This window comes from Triticum urartu, chromosome 5A (assembly GCF_056163025.1).
Source record: "Triticum urartu cultivar PI428250 chromosome 5A, HENAU_Tu73, whole genome shotgun sequence".
Taxonomy (NCBI): domain Eukaryota; kingdom Viridiplantae; phylum Streptophyta; class Magnoliopsida; order Poales; family Poaceae; genus Triticum; species Triticum urartu.
Window position 1 is genome coordinate 177,070,726 of NC_141877.1, and position 15,242 is coordinate 177,085,967.

The following is a 15,242-nucleotide window of genomic DNA, read 5'->3' on the forward strand; positions in this document are numbered from 1 at the left end:
ATGCCCATGGCACCCCAAGGTAAAATTCAAGGACACCAAAAAGCCTAAGCTTGGGGATGCCCCTGAAGGCATCCCCTCTTTCGTCTTCGTCTATCGGTAACTTTACTTGGAGCGATATTTTTATTCACCACATGATATGTGTTTTGCTTGGAGCGTCTTGTATGATTTGAGTCCTTTATTTTTAGTTTACCACAATCATCCTTGCTGTACACACCTTTTGAGAGAGACTCACATGAATTGAAATTTATTAGAATACTCTATGTGCTTCACTTATATCTTTTGAGCTATATAGTTTTTGCTCTAGTGCTTCACTTATATCTTTTAGAGCACGGTGGTGGATTTGTTTTATGGAAACTATTGTTCTCTCATGCTTCACTTTTATTATTTTGAGAGTCCTTAAGAAAAACATGGCAATAATATAAAAACTTTCATACAAGTGCATTGAATACTATGAGAAGTTTGATACTTGATAATTGTTTTGAGATATGGAGATGGTGATATTAGAGTCATGCTACTTGAGTAGTTGTGAATTTGAGAAACACTTGTGTTAAAGTTTGTGATTCCCGTAGCATGCACGTATGGTGAACCGTTATGTGATGAAGTTGGAGCATGATTTATTTATTGATTGTCTTCCTTATGAGTGGTGGTCGGGGACGAGCGATGGTCTTTTCCTACCAATCTATCCCCCTAGGAGCATGTGCGTAATACTTTGTTTCGATAACTAATAGATTTTTGCAATAAGTACGTGAGTTCTTTATGACTAATGTTGAGTCCATGGATTATACGCACTCTCACCCTTCCACCATTGCTAGCCTCTCTAGTATCGCGCAACTTTCGCCGATACCATAAACCCACCATATACCTTCCTCAAAACAGCCACCATACCTACATATTATGGCATTTCCATAGCCATTCTGAGATATATTGCCATGCAGCTTTCCACCGTGCCGTTATTATGACATGCTTCATCATTGTCATATTGCTTGCATGATCATGTAGTTGACATCGTATTTATGGCAAAGCCACCGTTCATAATTCTTCATACATGTCACTCATGCATCATTGCACATCCCGGTACACCGCCGGAGGCATTCACATAGAGTCATATTTTGTTCTAAGTATTGAGTTGTAATTCTTGAGTTGTAAGTAAATAAAGTGTGATGATCATCATTATTAGAGCATTGTCCCAAGTGAGGAAAGAATGATGGAGACTATGATTCCCCCACAAGTCGGGATGAGACTCCGGACGAAAAATAAAAAATAAAAAAGAGGCCAAAAAAGAGAAAGAAGGCCTAAAAATGAGAGAAAAAGAGAGAAGGGACAATGTTACTATCCTTTTTCCACACTTGTGCTTTAAAGTAGCACCATGTTCTTCATATAGAGAGTCTCCTACGTTATCACTTTCATATACTAGTGGGAATTTTTCATTATAGAACTTGGCTTGTATATTCCAATGATGGGTTTCCTCAAAATGCCCTAGGTCTTCGTGAGCAAGCAAGTTGGATGCACACCCACTTAGTTTCTTTTGTTGAGCTTTCATATACTTATAGCTCTAGTGCATCCGTTGCATGGCAATCCCTACTCACTCACATTGATATCTATTAATGGGCATCTCCATAGCCCGTTGATATGCCTAGTTGATGTGAGACTATCTTCTCCTTTTTGTCTTCTCCACAACCACCATTCTATTCCACCATAGTGCTATATCCATGGCTCACACTCATATATTGCGTGAAGATTGAAAAAGTTTGAGAACATCAAAAGTATGAAACAATTGCTTGGCTTGTCATCGGGGTTGTGCATGATTTAAATATTTTGTGTGGTGAAGATAGAGCATAGCCATACTATATGATTTTGTAGGGATAACTTTCTTTGGCCATGTTATTTTGAGAAGACATGATTGCTTAGTTAGTATGCTTGAAGTATTATTATTTTTATGTTAATATTAAACTTTTATCTTGAATCTTTCGGATCTGAACATTCATGCCACAATAAAGAAAAATTACATTGAGAAATATGTTAGAAAGCATTCCACATCAAAAATTCTTCTTTTATCATTTACCTACTCGAGGACGAGCAGGAATTAAGCTTGGGGATGCTTGATATGTCTCCAACGTATCTATAATTTTTGATTGCTCCATGCTATTATATTATCTATTTTGGATGTTAATGGGCTTTATTTTACACTTTTATATCATTTTTGGGACTAACCTACTAACCGGAGGCCCAGCCCAAATTGCTGTTTTTTTGCCTATTTTAGGGTTTCGAAGAAAAGGAATATCAAATGGAGTCCAAATGGATTGAAACCTCCGGGAACATGATTTTCTCAACAAACATGATCCAGGAGACTTGGAGTGGCTGTCAAGAAACAAGGGAGGAAGGCACGAGGCAGGGGGGCGCGCCTAACCCCCTGGGCGTGCCCTCCACCCTCGTGGGCCCTTCATTGCTCCACCAACGTACTTCTTCCTCCTATATATATCCACATACCCCCCAAACATGCAGGAGCACCACGAAAACCTAATTCCACCGCCACAACCTTATGTACTCGAGAGATCCCATCTCGGGGCCTTTTCCGGAGCTCCATCGGAGGGGGCATTGATCACAGAGGGCCTCTACATCAACTCCATGGCCTCTCTGGTAATGTGTGAGTAGTTTACTTTAGACCTACGGGTCCATAGTTATTAGCTAGATGCCTTTTTCTCTCTCTTTGGATCTCAATACAAAGTTCTCCTCGATTCTCTTGGAGATCTATTCGATGTAATATTCTTTTGTGGTGTGTTTGTCGAGATTCGATGAATTGTGGGTTTATGATCCAGATTATCTATGAACAATATTTGATTCTCCTTTGAATTCTTTTATGTATGATTGGTTTATCTTTGCAAGTCTCTTCGAATTATCAGTTTGGTTTGGCCAACTATATTGATCTTTCTTGCAATGGGAGAAGTGCTTAGCTTTGGGTTCAATCTTGTGATGCTCGACCCTAGTGACAGAAAGGGAACCGACACGTATTGTATTGTTGCCATCAAGGATAAAAAGATGGGGTTTATATCATATTGCATGAGTTTATCCCTCTACATCATGTCATCTTCCGTAAAGCATTACTCTGTTCTTATGAACTTAATACTCAGTCGATGTGTGGAGTAATAGTAGTAGATGCAGAATCATTTCGGTCTACTTGTCTCGGACGTGATGCCTATATACATGATCATACCTAGATATTCTCATAAGTATGCTCAATTCTATCAATTGCTTGACAGTAATTTGTTTACCCACTGTAATACTTATGCTCTTGAGAGAAGCCACTAGTGAAACCTATGGCCCCGGGGTCTATCTTTCATCATATTAATCTTCCAATACTTAGTTGTTTCCTTTGCCATTTATTTTACTTTGCATCTTTATTTCTCTTTATTATAACATACCAAAAATATTATCTTATCATATCTCAGATCTCACTCTCATAAGTGACCGTGAAGGGCTTGACAACCCCTTTATCGCGTTGGTTGCGAGGTTCTTATTTGTTTGTGTAGGTGCATGGGACTTGAGCGTGATCTCCTACTGGATTGATACCTTGGTTCTCAAAAACTGCGGGAAATACTTACGCTACTTTGCCGCATCACCCTTTCCTCTTCAAGGGAAAACCAACGCAGTGCTCAAGAGGTAGCAGTGGATAAGGTGCCAGAGGTGTATGACCTCTATGCCATGGCCCATACTGCCTCTTACAAGAAAGTCAAGGCATTCTCTCCGTCTGACCTCGATGATCCAAACAACTTCACCAACATCTCCTCCCACGACAAGCTCGTGAAATATAGAGATTAGGGGAAGGCGAGGAAAGGGGAGGACTTTAACCCGAGCCAGGGTCCCATTGATCCAGAGCTGGTGATCATAGCTGGTGGCGGGAGGTCCCATGGCTCGATAGCCATTGGATATGGACTTATCCGTTGTCCTAGCACTCTCTCGCAGATCAATGCGTGCCAGTCGAGCTCTGCTCCTGAGATAAGGCCTCGTGAACGGCCAGTCCAACTCGCCTTCAAGGTTAGTTATTTGTACTCAGCTATCTTTCTCCATTACATTGTGTGTGCTTCCATCAATTATTACAAATGCTAATGAGGAGTGGTGTTGCAGGCTGCTATACAGAGTGAGAGAGATAGAACGGCGAAACTTCTGGCGGAGGCGGCGGAGAGGCAGCGGGAGTTGGATGAGAGGACGACAAAGACGTTGGAGGAGGAGAGGGCACAAAATGACATGCAGGTAAGGGCCATGTACGAGCTCCTTGTGGTAAGTTTCTTCTGCAGATTAGCCAAAACATTCATGTAGAGTGTTTGTCTCATTACTAACTAGTATGACTGAGTCGTCAAAACCAAATGTGCAGTCTGTGTGCGAGAAGGCCGGTCAGACCGCTCCGCCAATGCCAAAGATTGCTCCTGGGACCACGGTGAGTTTAATTTGAATGGACATTACTTGCTAGTCTTAACATTTGAGTGTCATCATGCTAACGAGACATTGGAAATGATCTTTGGTGCAGCGTAACTCCAGACAAGCATCGCACGATCCTTCTCCAACTACCGGCACGAGCCAGCCCGCTCCTACACCTCCATGATCACGGTAAGTTTGTCTAGTGTTTTGCTTAATAAATGCATAAAGACATAGACTTAGCTTTATTTCCTCCAATATGCTTACCATAATGACCTAGAGTTAGCTTCTTTTCCTCCAAAATGACTTAATAAGCTTACCGGCCTCCAAAACCATCCATTTTACCTAAGTTAGCTCTAAAATGATCTATACTTAGCTTTGTTTCCTCCAAAATGACCTAAGTTAGCTATAATATGCTTAGTTAACTAGGTTTGCTCAATAATGACATGTACTTAGCTTGCTTATGTAAAAAATGGCATAATTAGCTTAGTTAGCTCATAAACGATCCATTTTACCTAAGTTAGCTCCAAAATGACCCATCTTACCTAGGTTAGCTCTAAAATGATGCATTTTACCTAAGTTTTTTTGACTATATACTGCAAGGCAACAGCCTCACAGTGCTTTATTAAAACTCAACATAAAAAGTCCAAGGTACAAAACAAGAGAAAAGAACAACTAACTATCTAGGGTAAAGAGGTTAACCAGTCTAGAAGCTTATCTCTATATTTACATTTGATCCTATGAGTTAACAGAGTTAAATAATGTACAAAGTTCCTTCTCCAGGCTCTGAAACTTGGTGTCTCATTTCTGAAGATTTTGCCATTCCTTTGAGTCCAAATGTTCCAGGTGGCAGTAAAAACCACTTATGTGAAGAAGGGCAAACCAAACTCATCTCTAGCCGAAGAAGCCATGGAGTAGGTTGACTGATGAGGCTGAACCTGCCAAGAAATCCCAAGATAGTTCCAAACTCTCTGGATGAAATTGCATGTGAAGAAGAGATGAATTCTATCTTCATGAATTTGAGATTGGCAAAGCACATGATAATCATCCTGGATGATCCAGTGCCTGCGCTGCATTATATCCCTTGTGTTAAGGTGATCCATAAGAAGAAGCCATCCAAAAACTCTGATCTTGAGAGTGCAAGAGCATTTCCATATCCATTTGAAAATAGGATCAACCACAATGCCAGAGAAAGTATAGTCATAATATATCTTGGTCTGGAATTGACCAGACTTAGATGGCCATCTCCAAATGTCCTTACTGTTAGGATCAAGATCAATAGGAAGGAGCATAGACTGAAGTTGATCAAACTCTTGGAAAGCCTCCAGAGACAGAGGTAGATGGAAGCTATCAGTCAAATTACGCAGCTCGAGGACATCCTTAACAGTGGCCAGGTCATCAATCACAAAGGAATGGAGTCTTGGAAACCGATCCTTAAGAACAACAAGATTGCCACTTACTTCCCATTTATCCAGCCAGAAGACTATAGAGTCGCCAGCATGAACCTGCGGCATTTCCAGTTTACAAAATTTATCATATAGCTTAAGCACGTCACGCCACCAGAAGGAACCACACATTTGGGTAGCTTGTGGAGCCGAGGATTGATAATAAGAGTCCCATATTAAATTTACCCACGGAATATCCATCTTATTAAAGAACTTGAAAAGATGTTTAATCAGAAGAGCATCATTCTGCACACTCAGATCAAGAACTCCCAGACCACCATATTTCTTTGGTCTGCTAACCAACTCCCAAGCTGCTAAAGGCTGTCGAGGCGTGTCCGAATTACCTCTCCAAAGACATTGACGTTCAATTCTCTCGATCTGTTTAAGAATACCTTGCGGGATCGACAAAGTGCAAAGAAAGTATATTGGCATTGAAGTGAGGACCGATTGGAGCAACTGGAGTCTACTGCCCTGATTGAGGAGGCAAGAAGAAGCTAATAACCTTCTCTCAATATGATCGACCAAAGGCATCAAATCAGATATTGTAGGTCTCATTGTTCCCATAGGCAAACCAAGGTAGGTAAAGGGAAGTGTACCAGCAGTGCATCCAAGCAAGCTGGCAAGTCCAGAGCCCTCCTCATCAGACATATTTAAAGGGATCATCGAAGACTTACTGAAGTTGACTTTCAAACCAGTTGAGACAGCAAAAACTTCAAGCATCTCCTTAAGGGCAATTAGTTGGGAGTCAACAGCAGGTAGAATAATAAGAGTGTCATCGGCGTACTGCACAATTGGAAACTCATTGGACTTGGTGGGTATTGGCAAAGTGAGTATGTTGCGTTGACACATATCATTAACTACTGACTGTAGCAAGTCAACGGCAATGACAAATAATAGTGGCAACAAAGGATCACCCTGACAAACTCCAGATCGACACTTGAAATGCTGGCCAAGAACCCCATTCAACAAAACTGAAGATGACCCAGAAGATAGCAAACTATCAACCCACCCCCTCCAACGATCATCAAAACCCTTGCATTTCAAAATTCTAAGGATAGCTGCATGTTCAAGAGTATCAAAGGCCTTTGTGAAGTCAAGTTTTAGCAGAACTATAGGTCTCTTTGAAGCTTTACATTGGTGAATATATTCAAAACACCAGGCGAGACAATCCTAAATGGAACGGCATTTGAGGAAACCATACTGATTTTGGTGGATGCAGGTAAGAATAATCTTTTGCAAACGATTGGCCAGGAGCTTCGTGAGAAATTTTAAACAAGTGTTTGTGAGAGAGATGGGCCGAAAATCACCAACAAACTCCGGGCTTAGCTTCTTGGGTATAAGAGTTATGAAGGATGTATTTAAACATTCCAAGTTACATTTGCCCTCATAAAACTCTTTGACCAAATCCAAAAAATCAGCTTTGAGGATATGCCAGCATTTCTTTAAGAAAAGTCCCGTAAAGCCATCCGGACCAGGAGCACGATCAAGAGGTAAATGCTTGATAACCTCATCCACTTCGACCTCAGAGAAAGGTTTAGATAAATCCTCCAGCCCATCAAGTCTAGCTAGGAGATTCTCCAAATCAAAACCCATCTGAATACCTTGAGCATGACCCATGCGGTTTTTGAATTCAGACCAAAACATTCCAGCAAGTTGTTGATGATCAGTCACCACATCTCCAGCAACATTTTTAATAGAGGAGATGGTGATTTTCCGGTACCTTTCTATGGCCATGGCCTGAAAAAAATTTGAGTTCTCTTCACCAATCTTGATGAAACGGATGGTGCAACGCTGTTTCCAGTAAATAAACTTTAAATGAAGAATTTCCTCTAAATGCAGCTTCACAATTCGGCAGAAATTCAACTCTGGCCAGGTTAGAGTACGCAGTTCCTCAAGGCCATCAAAAAATAAAATGACCGTGTTACAATCTGCAATGAGTGCTTTAATCTTGGAAAGATTCACATGCCATTTTTTAAGAGCAACTTTGAGAGCTTTAAACTTGGCAGAGATAGAACCAGTGGCAGAAGATTTCCTGGAAGGCATATTCCAAACATCCTGAACACATTCCATAAACCCTGGAAGATTCACCCAATAATTCTCAAAACGGAACAACTTAGCCTTTGGAATGCAGGTTGCAACATTTACTACACACGGAATGTGATCTGAAGTAGTGCGCGCCAACGGCAAGACCAAAGTATTAGGGTGATTATTAGTCCAAGATACAGATGTGAAGAACCAATCGATCTGCTCTAGCAAAGGAATGGACTGCATGTTGGACCACGTATACTGACGACCTTTAATTGGCAGCTCAACAAGGCCCAGATGGCCAATAATTTCATTAAAGAGGAAAATATCATTGACATTACCCCCTTGCAAATTGTGATTATCCAACGAGCGCATAAAGTTAAAATCGCCAACCAACAACCAGTTGTCATCGAACTGAATATCCAAATTGTATAACTATTGCACAAATTCATCACTAGCCGGGTTCTGACAAGGACCATAAACAGAAACCAAGGTCCAAACTTCAGACGTGTGCATGGAATGAAACTCCACGATGATACCATAGGGTTTAGCTTGAACTGAATTTCCAGCAAAGAAAGAGGAATTCCAAATAACCACAATTCCAGCAGATGCACCGGCAGATGGTACATACACAAAGTTATCAAAGCGCCATGGACAAAATTTCCTAAGGAACGGCTGATCAATATGCATGCATTTGGTTTCCTGAAGGAAAATAATCGAACACCCAGATTCATCAATTTTTTGCTTGACTGCTAACTGACGGGCTTCAAAGTTAAGGCCACGTACATTCCAACATAGAACCTTCCAGTCTCTAAACGCGTTGCAATTCATTACAACCCAAAATAAGTTCAGCATGAAGGAGACCACACAGTGATCTACCCGACCCAAAAGCCAAGTCCACACGATAATTCAACACAAATGAAACAAAGAAAATAAAAATGACGATTATTAAGGTACGCCATGGGCCCAAGCAGCCGAGGTTGTCACTTATCATCGGAGTTGCTGCTGGTGTGAGACTTGGACGGATCAACTACAAGTTTCTCCACAGAGATCTTATCTGGTGCAATCTGTAGGTGCGCTCCAATACGCTGGAGATCAGAGATAGATGTGGGTGGTGGCACTTCAGCTTCAAGATTATCTGTCGCAGCTGGAGGTGGAGTAGATTCAGCAGGAAGAGCTCTCTTCTGTTTCTTGACCCGAGAACCCTGGGGCAGAGCAACTGTCTTATGTTGGACTTGACGAAAACCATCTCGGAGAGCACTGAGCCTCGCACTGCGACGAAATTCAGATTCAACCAACACTTGGGTAGCAGAAGACTTGCGGGTTCTTTTCTTGGAGATCTTAGCGGTGGCAGTGAACTAAAAAGATTCATTGACATGGTCAGAGATGGTATCGAAACAAAGAGCACGAGCCACCGGCCTCTTGACAGGAGAAAAACATATTGTAGTGACAGGGTCAAAGATGGTATCGAAACAAAGAGCACGAGCCACCGGCCTCTTGACAGGAGAAAAACATATTGTAGCCTGACTAACAGAAGGAGCAGACAAGGAGCGACATCCAAGCAGGCCGTCAGGCAAAATGAAATCCCAGGATTGGTTGGAGAGCATGAGAAACTTCAGATAAGGCTGCATCATGGGCTTAGGGATTGTAATGGTGTCAAAACACTGCATCATACTGGAAAATGTACGTGTCCATTGCATCTCAGGTGGGAGAACTAGTCCAAAGACAGTGAGCACTTGACCAATGTGAAGAACTTGTTGAACTGGAGCTTGTTGAACTTGAGGAGCAACAACAGGAGGTTGAAACAACACCACATCATCTTCAGGTAGGTCAGCAGGCACCTCATTAAGGTCAAAATCTTCAACATTGTTGAACGAGCCATCAGAACCTTGCAAGATCATTGACTCCTGCGATTGTGCATCCTCTTCGGCGGGCTCGTCAGGAATATCAGCATCTATAGGCGCATGATTGTTCTCAGCAGGCGCATGAAAATTCTCAGCAGGCGGAGGAACATCATTCCAACCAAGCTCCGGATACTCAGGCATAACCCAATTGTGATTATTTAACTGCATCTGACCAGGAAGAGGGTGCAGATTGCCATTGAAAGGCATCAGATCCTCATCACCAGGAAGAACATCCGCAAAATCTGCTAACAGAACATAAACATGGGCAGACCAGGACACTCTAACAGCTTCGAAATCTCCATACTCACGGTAAACCACTCCACGAGGGACAAGTGATGGCGCAGGAAAAGAAACATATGCCAGAGTACGAACCATCATCTGATCATCCTGATGCCAAACATGAAAACGTCCAAAGGTACTGACAACATCCGCAATGTACTGCGTGCGATGATAATCCAAAGGAACACCCAGAAGCATGACCCAACCTCTACGGAAACCCTGAGTAGCTCTGTAATTGGTGCCCTCGTCATGCGGAATAAATTGAACAAAACGATCATTGCCTAGATCAAAGGGAGGATGATCCACCATGACATAGAGGGATGCAACACAACGAAAACGGAACAGTCCCATCCCCTGAATCCAAGGCTGCACATCTAGCACATCTCTGCCTAGCTGATTGACAACGAAATCACTCACCATATTGCGGTACAGCTGGATTTCTTTAGGCAGTGGCTCTGGCTCAACGATGGCCATAGCATACTCTTCATGCCTCCGATCCGGAGCGGTGGCAGGAGCATAGAAAGTGCGCGGCAAACAAAGAGGGCCGCCGTCGATGATGTCGAAGCCCGGCGGAACATACTCCCAGGGATTGAGCGGAAAGTTGGCCATCGATGCAGGTGGCGGCGGTGTATGCAATGGTGGCGGCGGTGGTGGGGTTTTTGGTCGCGGTTCAGGTGGTGGAGGCGGAGGTGGTGTATGCAATGGTGGCGGCGTTGGTAGAGATTGCAGAGGCGGGGGTGGCGATTGTGAGGAAGTAGTTGCAGGAGGGGCACGCTCGATGGGACTGCTCAATGAGCATGGAGCAGAGACTTGGAGGGAAATCGAGGCGCCGGGCGAGGAAAATGGTGGTGGGTTGGCAGTCGTAGCCTCATTGACGCGTGGGACCCATCTAAAACCCTCAGCTGGCGCAAATCCGGTGCAAGATTTAGCCCTATGGCCCTGCTTAAAGCATCGTCTACATCTCGTTTGATTGGTGCACACAGCCGTAGGATGAGACATAGAAAAACAATTTTGACATTTCCAATAACGGAACGCCATATCTTCAACCATAGAATGAAATCCCTCTAGATCATCCTCAGGAAATCCAGGCTCGGTAGTTGGACTCACATTAGGGTCTTGCAGGTTGTTCGTCCCAATATCTTGCTCGGGGAATAAAACATAGGGGGGAATTGGGGTGTCCCAAATGGGCTCTAGTATAGGCCCTAGGCCTATGGAACCAAGAGGAGGCCTAGAGCTAAATGACGGGCCAGATGGAGAAGCATTTGAAATCACACTAGACCTGCCCAAAGAAGGTGCCGAAGATACCACATGAATAGACTTGGCATGCGAAAACGATGGATCCACTGAATCGAAAGTGATCGGAGGGACCGCCGCCATCCATTGCAATTCCGACGACGACGGCGTATGAATGATGACACGTTCATGAGAAGAAACCGAGTAACCCCCATCAAGAGCTGTCAGAATGCAATTCCCCGTAGCCAGATATCTATATCCCTTGCACACAGGATAAGTTTGGAATGTAGCAAACGAGATCTTCTTTCTAGACTGACCAGAAGATTTGAGAGCAGATTTGACTGGTGGTTTATGCATGGCCAGCATGCCCAACATATATCTATGTTTTGTGGGACTAACAAAAATCCATTCGACATCACATTCTTTTCTCCAGATTAAAACTTCATTTCTCCAATTAGGGCCACCATGTCCCCAAATATGGTAATAACACTTGAAATGCGAACACGCAAAAGATCGAAGTGCTAAAATTTGAAGACCAACTTTTTTGCATGAGACGTGGAAGGAGAATACCTTGCCTTGAATATGTGAAACCAAGAACTCAATAGCTGAACCCCCAAGGGCAGCTTCCAAAGCCGCGGCCACCGAATCAACAGAGAGGCAAAAATCATGCCTACTAAATGAGACAACCATGATGAAATGACCAGAATCCTCCACGGGGTGACCGTAACACCAAAAGAGTTGTAGATCGCATCTGCAAAAGCCAAACCCTTGGAGAAGTCCAAGACAAGGGTGGATCCAGACGGAGAATCCATCAAAGATGGGAATCTCCTTGATGGGGGGAAGACGCCGGAGAAGATGGGTGGATTGGATGAGGGGTTTAGTGGTTGAGATGGAAGATCACCGGAGAGCCTAGCGCCAGGGGGTGGGGGTGGTGGGGGGATCCATTAGACCGCATTTTACCTAAGTTAGCTCATAAATGATCCATTTCACCTAGATTAGCTCATAAACGATCCATTTCACCTAAGTTGGCTCACAAACGATCCATTTTAACTAGGTTAGCTCCAAAATGACCCATATTACCTAGGTTAGCTCTAAAATGATGCATTTTACCTAAGTTAGCTCATAAATGATCCATTTCACCTAGGTTAGCTCATAAACGATCCATTTCACCTAAGTTAGCTCACAAACGATCCATTTTAACTAGGTTAGCTCCAAAATGACCCATCTTACCTAGGTTAGCTCTAAAATGATGCATTTTTACCTAAGTTAGCTCATAAACGATCCATTTCACCTACGTTAGCTCATAAATAATCCATTTCACCTAAGTTAGCTCACAAACAATCCATTTCACCTAAATTAGCTCATAAACGATCCATTTCACCTAAGTTAGCTCATAAACAATCCATTTCACCTAAGTTAGCTCATAAATGATCCATTTCACCTTAGTTAGCTCATAAACGATCCATTTCAACTAAGTTAGCTCATAAATGATCCATTTCACCTTAGTTAGCTCATAAACGATCCATTTCAACTAAGTTAGCTCATAAATGATCCATTTCACCTAAGTTATCCATTTCACCTAAGTTAGCTCATAAATGACATATACTTCTTCTTCTAGTCTTTCTTCTTCTAGTCACCTTTTTCTAACTTTCTTATTTGCCATTTTGCAGATTTCATTCACTTCACGGAAGCTAGCTTGCTATGATGGAGTGCTTGTTTTTTCTTTTATTCTCTTCTAGTATTCTTCTAGCTTGCTATGATCAAACTTGCTATCTTGATGAAACTTTGCATTGTAATATGTATGGATGGAACAATGTGTATGTGCAACTTGCTTTGTATGAATGGATGGAACTATATATGTATGTACGATGAAACTTATGTGCTGGATATGTCATATGTTTGCTGTTAAATAGCCCTGTGAAATATATATATATATATATATATGTCATATATATTTGCTGTGAAAATTGTTGGATTAAAAAAACAGAAAAAGAGGCAATGCAGGCTCTTTGCCATCTGCCACCGGCGACAACGGGCTCTTTGCCGTCAGTAGCGGACGGCAAAGAAGCCACGTGGCAGCCACCTGTGCTTCCTGGGAGCTGACCCATTTGGTCAGTTTGCCTACAGTGGGGGACGACAAAGCCTTTGCTTACAGTGGCAGACGGCAAAGATCACCGCCTTTGCCTACAGTGGCAGACGACAAAGCTTTGGTGGGCAGTGACATGCAGATGACATCATTTGGCAGACGACAAAGGCCTGATGCTTGTTGCCGTTAGCTGGCAGACGACAAAGACTGCCATTAGCCACCTAACGGACTAACATCGAATTTATTGCCGTCAGCTTTCTTTGCCGTCAGCCGCTGATGGCAAAGGCCTCTTTGCCGTATGCTTCAGAAAGCAGATGACAAAGAAGGTCTTTACCGATCCAATCTTTGCCGGAGCCTTTTTCTGTCCGCGGCAGACGGCAAAGGCCTTTGCCGTCCGCCATCCATGCTTTTGCCGTCTGCCTTGGAGGACGACAAAGTAGCTGATTCCTGTAGTGCATATTGCACTTGTATCACCATCTCTTCGCCGAACTAGTGCACCTATACAATTTACCATTGTATTGGGTGTGTTGGGGACACAAGAGACTCTTTGTTATTTGGTTGCAGGGTTGTTTGAGAGAGACCATCTTCATCCTATGCCTCCCACGGATTGATAAACCTTAGGTCATCCACTTGAGGGAAATTTTCTATTGTCCTACAAACCTCCGCACTTGGAGGCCCAACAACGTCTACAAGAAGAAGGTTGTGTAGTAGACATCAGCAAGGTGACACCCGATGAACAATCATCGGTTTATGAAATGCAATCAAGTGTCTGTGATGCCCCCGATTCGACCGCACACTAATCATACACGCAAATGTGTACCATCAAGATCAGGGACTCATGGGAAGATATCACAACACAACTCTAGACACAAATAAAATAATACAATATTTTTATTAGAAGCCAGGGCCCTCAAGGGCTCGAATACAAAAGCTAGATACATAGAGTCAGCGGAAGCAACAATATGTAAGAACAGACATAAGTTAAACAAGAATGCCTTAAGAAGGCTAGCGGAAAAGCAACAACGATCAAAGAGGCAAGGCATCATGCCTGGGACCTCCTAACTACTCCTGGTCGTCGGCGGTCTCCACGTAGTAGCATCCATCGGCGGTGGCATCTGGCTCCAGGGATCCACCATCTGGTTGTAACAACCGGAAAGAAGGAAGAAGGGGAAAAAGGGGTAGCAAAGCAACCGTGAGTACTCATCCAAAGTACTCGCAAGCATCAGATCTATACTAAGTATGCATTGGTATCAAAGGAAGGTAAGTATCTGTGGACTGAACTACATGATGCAATAATAGAGGGAAGGCCTAGCGTATCGAAGACTAGCATTTTCAAGCAAATCCAAGCATCTTGCGGCATGTACAAGAGTAAAGCATAGCATTTTATATTTAACAAGCATGTCGTAATAATAACGCCCAGCGATCCTTCCTCATCTCCCTCCAAGAAAGTAATCCCAAAGCCACATATCCATTACATGTCTCAAGTAACCAGTTCTAGTTGTAATAGATCAGGATACAAGTATGAACATCCATTTCCGTGGACATGGTATTCAAATAGATAACTTCCCTGCAGGGGTGCACCACGTTACCCAACATGCTTGATTACTCTGGCCGGACACACTTTTCTGAGTCAATGCCCGACCTTAGAAGATCAACACGTCACAGCCCTACCTAAGCTTAGTAGAGAGGTCCCCGCCGGTCTACATCCTAAGCACTCCGGGGTCTTGGGCCCATCGCCCGTTGCACTCCGGGTCCTTGCGCGCAGGGCGATCCAGGCCACCTCCACTGGGGCGCCGACCAGGCCATGCCATAATGCTGAACTGGATGTCTGACAAAGCTTCGGCTGATGCTGTGACGTCA

At 43.2% G+C, this 15,242-nt stretch overlaps 1 pseudogene across 1 annotated transcript in view; it reads right to left on the minus strand.

Moving 5' to 3' along the window:
* LOC125508219 (cyclin-T1-4-like) overlaps positions 1-7,589 on the minus strand; it is a 48,450-nt pseudogene extending 40,861 nt beyond the window's left edge. The window contains exons 1-2 of the transcript XR_015603503.1: positions 7,362-7,589; positions 5,672-5,915 (exon numbers count right to left, since the gene is read on the minus strand). The product of XR_015603503.1 is annotated as a cyclin-T1-4-like (transcript). The remainder of the gene's footprint in view (positions 1-5,671; positions 5,916-7,361) is intronic.
* Positions 7,590-15,242: the final 7,653 nt, after the last annotated feature.